Here is a 7,219-nt window from a genome sequence, read left to right on the forward strand (position 1 = left end):
GACCAGCTGTTACTCGAACCAAAGATTTGGCCACATTATTGGGATCGGACCGAGCCAACGTACGCCCCGCCGGTGATCCGGCCAGCACATCGGCGGCCCTCTCGTAGATGAAAATCGCCATAGTTTTGCGCGAGGCTTCGGAGTCAATGGATTTCTGGTGACTCTGACTCCAACCGCGACTTCCAAAAACCAACTCCGACTCCGACTCCGGGCTGGGTAATCAACTCCTACCGACTCTAACTCCGACTCCGCAGCCCTGCCAGATCTGCGGAGCGGCCAGGGCTGCGGAGTCGGAGTCGGAGTCGATTTTAGAAACCCGAGCCGGAGTCGGAGTCACCGAAAATATGTCGACTCCGCAGCCCTGCTAGGTCTGCAGAGTCGGAGTCGAGAGTTGGAGTCGGTCGGAGTCGACAATTCTGCCCGGAGTCGGAGTCGGAGTCGGAGCTGGTTTTTTAAAGCCGGAGTCGGAGTCGGAGTCGGAGTCGCCGAAAATCCATCGACTCCGCAGCCCTGGCGGAGCCGATGGATTTTCGGTGACCCATACTCCGACTCGGTTTCCAAAATCGACTCCGAGTCCGGTCAGAACTGTCGACCCTGACTCCGACTCCGCAGCCCTGGTTTTGCGTCTATTTCGCCCCATAATTAAGAGAGGTTGTGTGAACTGCACAAACCGAAATTGTACCGTAGGTAACACAAGTATATGTACACATTCCAAACTTCTGACTGGAACGAACCAAATGCGTACACAATATACCGGTTTATGTCATACCATAAATCGTAGTTATAAAAAAAAAACATATTGGACAGATTGGTAGAGGACAAATAAGGCACAAGCCTAATCTCTTGCGACTTGAGTAGGTACAATAAAATGCTCCGAACTGTCGGAAAGTTGTACAAGATGTCGCCTCTTCAAACACAATGTGCCGATTGACTCCGCGACAGCCAGGAACCGGGCAACATAACACGTGAAACAGAGCGGTGGCACCTCAGCACAGACTCCCCAAGCTCGTCAAGGCGGCGAGAAAGGTCCGGCAAGTCAGTAACAGGTTCACCACGGCAGCGACAGGTCAGGCAGGTCGGCAGCAGATTCACCAGGGCGGTGGCAAGTGCGACAGGTCGGCAGCAGGTTTACCAGGGCGGCGACAGGTCCGGCAGGGCGACGACGGACCTGTTTCACCAGGGCGGCAGCGTAGACGCGGCGGCAGGCCCGCTGGGGTGGCAGCAGGTCCCAGGGCGGCTCAGGCTCACCAGGGCGGCGACAGGTCCGGCAGGTCGGCCTCAGCAGCAGGCAGTCAGCACTAGCAGATTCTCGGGGCAGCCCTGGTTGAGGTGGGATGTCATCAGAAACTGCACGTCTGGGTGCCGGTGTCGGATGTCGTACAGACCACGCAGCGAGGCTTTACTGCGCAGCACGCCCTGCTGGCAGCGCAGGAGTGTCGGCAGCCCAGCGGGTGCTTTCGGGTTGCCTTCCTCAACTTCCTTTCGGAAACTGGCGCTCGCCACTCAGGGACTCGGGAGTCGGGCGACGTCTCCAAAGCTGGGAGACAGATGCTGAAGTCGATATGATGTGATTTTATACCCTCAGCTCGGTGCCAGTCATTGTGTTGTTATGTGCAGGTAGCCACTCCTCGCCGTCCTGCACGCCAGAGGACCAGCCCCGGACCTGCAAAACACATTACCAAGTTTATTAACAGAATACAACATGAAAAAATTGACTAGGCGATGGCAAGCAAAAATAATCAATGCCCAAAGGTGCCTTTTCTTCGATTGCCTTTTCTATGTGCTGATATGAAGCCTCAAAACATGTACCTATTTCATATTTATGTATTCATTGCAGGCCTGACTCAGAATTCAGGTGAAACAAGCAAATAACACAATTTTCCATTAATATTTTGAATTTGGGTCTGGCATTACTGTTCCATGCACAGGTGCGTCTGCGTGTAAAATCATATGAAGCAAATGCATTAGGTAAATAGTCTCAACAAATAGAAATTAGTAGTAGCACAGGTGGTATAAATAGAAACCAATATATAGACATTAGACAAGGATGAGCTTGTTTAGTTAGCAAATGTCAATTACATAACATTTACATAAACAAGAATGGGATTTTCAGCAATAAGCATGTCAGAAATCCTTTTAAATTCAAAATTTGCATCCAAAATTTGAAAGTTTAGATACAATTATAAAATCTGGCAACTAATATTGAAAAGAAATAACAATGAGCTTCAACTTTGCACAAAAGATGTGCCAAAATTTTGGTGAGAAATCACTTGCGCTGAATTTTGAGACCCGAAACTCGAAAGCCCCTGGGCCCTGACGCATCTGACAGTGTGTGAATTTTTTCCAGTCTGGGAGGTAAGCATAGATTGATTTGTTATTTTATACTATTTAATTTGACAAATAAGTTGTTATTTTCACAAAGCATTAATATTTATAGAAGCTAGCCACTTCCGAAACAATTTACAACTATTCCATCTCCATTCTCCTTCTCATTAAAATGCTAAGGCATTTTACAACTTAATATGAGTTTATCATGCTCCCTTTGAAAGCCAAAAATGACAAAAAAGGTTAAACCGGGTTGAACTGAAACGGGGCTGATCTGCCTATGATACTCATGCTTATACAGTTGAATTAATTGAATACCTGAGCTGAACTGCTGAAGCTGGTCATTCTTCATGATCTCTGAGACGACAAGTGTGTGAATGCCACTTATGTGCATGCTTTTCCGATCTTCAAACGCATAAAAAGTGATATTATTATCAAATAAATAATATTCAAACTCCGTATAACAATACACGCAACGGCTGGAAAACACTGCGCCGGTGCGCCAGAATTGACAGCATCGCCTGAATCTCAGCGACCAATCAGCTTTCGACCATCCCAGTGACGTCACATTGGCAGCATTTGGTAGCAATTTTCCTCCTATGGCCCGGTAAAGGGACGGACCCCCCCTGACTGCATTTTTCCTGTTGGGTGCTTGCTGGAGCACAAACATTTCTCGTCGCTCCAGATTACCCGCTCAAACCAGTCTTCCGCGCTTGGGTGAGCCAGAAGGTGAATGCTTTCATCCTCGACAACTTGCTGTCAGCGGAGAGGACAGTTGTTAGGATTGGGCGGTACGGTTTCCAATGAAGTTTCTTGCGGAGGATTGTCCACATCTTTCCGAAAGACATTCCCAGCTCTTCTATAGCCTTTCGAACGTGGGCATTAGGTTGATCTTTGAAAAATTGCCGGACTTGCTGCTCCTCTTCAGCGGTACCCGCCGTCCTACCACGCGGGGTGAGGGGACGGGTAGCAACGGACGTTTCAAAGCGTCGAACCAGCCGCTGGAACGTTTTAGGATGGGGAACATCTGGGGTTATTCGGGCAGTAATTCAGCCGAAACGCCCGGCGAACATCGCTCAGATTCTTAAGCTCTCCGAACTTCAAAATCACCCAGCTTGCTTGATCGTGACAAAATGGTGAATTTTGACGAGAGTGCCGAATTGGACTTGAGAAACAGGTGGGCATATCTACTATACTATCATGGGCAGTGTTGTAATTATAACAAATTAAAATGTTTAAGTGTTCTCTTCATGAAACACTACTCGTTTTTTTTTTGCGCACGTGCCTTAAAATAAGCACGAGACATTGAAAACTAATGTCATTCTTTGTTGATCACCCTGTAGCTTCAACACGCGAAAAGGTAAACCAATGTATTGTCATCTTAGATCAATTTTCTTCATCTGACCATCAAAAAATCAATTTACCTCTTACATCATTTCACATGCTGAAGCGTCCGCCAAAAAAAGACCACAAACGCACGGATGTGCGCTGACATACCTACGCCGAATCGCGATTCCGGCCAAACACATGGTCTCGAGAAACGGGTTACAGGTGAAATGTCAGTTTACGGTAACGCGGTATCCTTGCTCAAACGTGTCCCAGCGACTGGCCCCCATGGAGTCGGCCGCGCGGTGAGCCGACCTGACCTCGCCCGAGGGGTCGTGACGTCACCGGCGGGCCGGTCGTGAGCGAGACGGCGAAGGTTCAGTCATTGCGTCCCGGGCGAGTGGAGCGGACGGGCAGCGGTCGCTGCTGAGCTACTTCATCCACAAATTCCTTTGAGTTGCATTTCATGGTGTGGCATTTCATCCTTAGCTAATATGTGATATTTTCATATTGACGAAGGCGCTATGCAATAACGGCCACGAGCTACAAAATTATTGGAAAATGTCTCAGGAGGAAACGGAGGGCTGAGCAGGGGAGAGATTGGGAGAGGCGATAGGGAATTTGAGAGGACTTCGGTGAATGTGATGAGTTATGCTGAATATAGACAATTTGTATGAGAAAAATTTGTATTAGATCACAAGCTATTTCGGCCTTTTCTGTTAAAAAATGGGCGGCAAAAAGAGACAAACAAGCAAAGAAACTGGCCAAGACATGGAAAGGAAGCAAAACGATTTTGATGTCCGACTGATCCCCGAGTTCAGTGGTGACGGCACCGTCAGCGAGTGGCTAGATAAAGTTACGCTGGTCTGTGATCTGAGAGGAGTCAGTGAATTAGCTGATGTGATACCTCTGAGGCTTACCGGCGGTGCCTTTGCTGTGTATCAGCAATTGCCTGCGGCATCTAAGCGAGACGTCGAGAAGATAAAGTCTGCGTTACTTTCAGCCTTCGCTGACGATCCCTTTGCTGCATACGAAAAGTTCCTGAGACGGAGGCTCGGGGCAAACGAGTCGGCTGATGTGCTCCTGGCTGACCTAAGAAGACTGGCGGGACTTTTCGGTGGAATCAGTGAAGTAGGGCTGGCGTGCGCTTTTATAGCAGGCCTTCCAGAAGCAGCACGCCAGGCTTTAAGGACAGGATGCCAAGTAGAGTCCTTACAACTGGATCAGCTCCTGGCACGTGCGCGTGCCGTGCTAAAGGACACCGGTGGTCTTGAAGTAGAGTCACGAGTGGGCGCCTCTTCTGCTGCAAGCGGGGTGATGCAGAGAGGATATGAAAGAAACAAAAGGAACAGAAGATGTTTTGTTTGCGATGGCGAAAACCATCTGGCTAAGGACTGCCTCCTACGGAAGAACACGTTTCAGAGACGCGAAAAACTAGAGTGCTTTCGCTGCGGCGGGCCACATCTCGCACGCGCATGTCCGGGAAACACCATCGGAGAGGAAGCGTCGGCGCCAGCCTCCTCTCCGGACGGTCGCTAGTGGCGGCGCTCCCAACGGCCCAGGTCAGTTTGAATGGCATGATGGTTGATGCGCTTGTTGACTCAGGATGCTCAACGTGTATTTGTGATGTTTCCTGTTGTCGTCAGTGGCGCAGCTCAAGAGTGGAGGTAGAAACCATTGACGGTCAAAAGATGCGCTGTTTGGGAACAGGACAAGTACGACTGCGAGTGGAAGATGTTGGTGACGTGCAGGTAGAAGTTGTAGTTGTTGACAAAAGTCCATTGGGGTTCAAATTCATTCTTGGGATGAATGGAATGACAGAGCTGGGGGGCGTGACAATCTTGAATGCCAAGCGCGTGCACTTCAACTCGGCAGCAAAAAAGATCAGTGTTTCGGCAGAGACTGAGGCTAAGAAGCGCAATTCAGCGGCGACAGGAGCGCTTGTGAAGACGTCATCGACTAGTTCGCCGCCGTTAAAGAGCCTTCCGGCACCACTTGGACGTTCAGAGGCATGTCATCAGAGAGTTGGACAGATCTGTGTCGAAGGTGAAGACTTTCAAGCTGTTTATGATCCTAAGGAGAATCGGTGGGTGGCCGAATGGAAGTGGTCTGAGAAATGTGGGCCGTGCGAAATTCACAATCAGGTGGGTTCGTACTCGGTTCCGAGTGAGTACCGTGATCAGTACGAGGCAGAGCTGGCGAGGTGGGTGGACGAGGGGTTACTGATTCCCTACGATGCGTCGGAGCTCGGAGAGCCAAAGGGACTGATACCGTTGATGGCGGTGGTGCAAGAGAAGAAGCAGAAGGTCAGGCCTGTCATGGATTACAGGGAACTGAATGAGTTCATTGAGGCACATACAGCGGACGCAGATGTTTGTGCAGAGAAACTGAGAACGTGGCGGAGGATGGGAGTTGACGTCGCTGCACTGGACCTGAAGAGTGCCTACTTGCAGATCCACGTCAAGAAATCGCTTTGGCCCTACCAAACTGTCGTTTTTGAAGGGAAGCGGTGGGCGCTGACAAGGCTTGGTTTTGGTTTGAACGTAGGACCACTGATAATGAAAGCGATTCTGAACTGTGTCCTCTCACAAAACGACCTAGTACGAGAAGCGACCAGCAGTTTTGTCGACGACATCTTGGTTCGGGAAGACGTGGCATCGGCCGAGTATGTGCGCGAGCACTTGACAAAATTCGGCCTACTGACAAAGGAGCCGGAGCGGGTGAGTGACGGTGCACGTCTCCTTGGCTTGTCAGTGTGGAGGGAGCACGACAAACTGTATTGGAGGCGTGGCGCGGAGCTGGAGGACCTTCCCGCGCATCTCACCCGGCGCTCAGTGTTTTCTGCGTGTGGAAAACTACTGAGCCACTATCCTGTCTGCGGATGGTTGCGAGTGGCCACTGCATTCATCAAGCGTCGAGCAAACGCTGTCACACAAAACTGGGACGAACCCATTCGCTGTGAACATGTCCGGTCGTTCTTGAAGGAAGTGTGGGCTCGAACTACGCAGCATGATCCTGCTCGCGGGCGCTGGGATGTCTCTGGTGAGAAGGCAAGCGTCTGGGTGGACGCTAGCTCAATTGCCATAGGCGTGATGCTTGAAATCGACGGGGATGTGGTGGAGGATGCGTCATGGCTTCGATCCAGTGAAGTGGCCCACATCAACATGGCAGAGCTGGACGCAGTGGTCTAAGGTTTGAATATGGCATTGGCATGGGGCTTCACTGAACTCTACCTCCACACGGACTCTGCAACTGTCTATCACTGGATATCCGACGCCCTAACAGGCAAATCCAGGCTGAGAACGAAAGCCGCTTCCGAAATGCTGATTCGGAGACGCCTTGAGATAGTCACTGCACTCGTGAAGGAATACAGCATGAAGATTACCGTCGGGCTGGTTCCTTCAGCACTGAATCGGGCGGACGAGCTAACCCGTGTGCCGCAGCGCTGGTTGAAGGCGCTGACAGACGGGGGCAGACGGAGCGTGTCGCCACCAATGTGTGGCGTGGCGGTGGCTGAAGGTGGGATGGACGCAGCCATCGCTCGTGTCCATCACGAGTCGGGTCACCC

At 50.6% G+C, this 7,219-nt stretch overlaps 1 long non-coding RNA gene across 1 annotated transcript; it reads right to left on the reverse strand.

Annotated features, from left to right (window-relative positions):
- Positions 1 to 742: 742 nt before the first annotated feature.
- LOC122367113 lies at positions 743 to 2,941 on the reverse strand. Its single transcript, XR_006253996.1, has 2 exons — positions 2,644 to 2,941; positions 743 to 1,663 (listed from the first exon to the last, which is right to left on the reverse strand). It is a non-coding gene; the product is annotated as an uncharacterized LOC122367113 (long non-coding RNA).
- Positions 2,942 to 7,219: the final 4,278 nt, after the last annotated feature.

This window comes from Amphibalanus amphitrite, unplaced genomic scaffold (genome assembly GCF_019059575.1).
Source record: "Amphibalanus amphitrite isolate SeventyFive unplaced genomic scaffold, NRLGWU_Aamphi_draft 000851F_arrow, whole genome shotgun sequence".
Classification (NCBI taxonomy): Eukaryota; Metazoa; Arthropoda; class Thecostraca; order Balanomorpha; family Balanidae; genus Amphibalanus; species Amphibalanus amphitrite.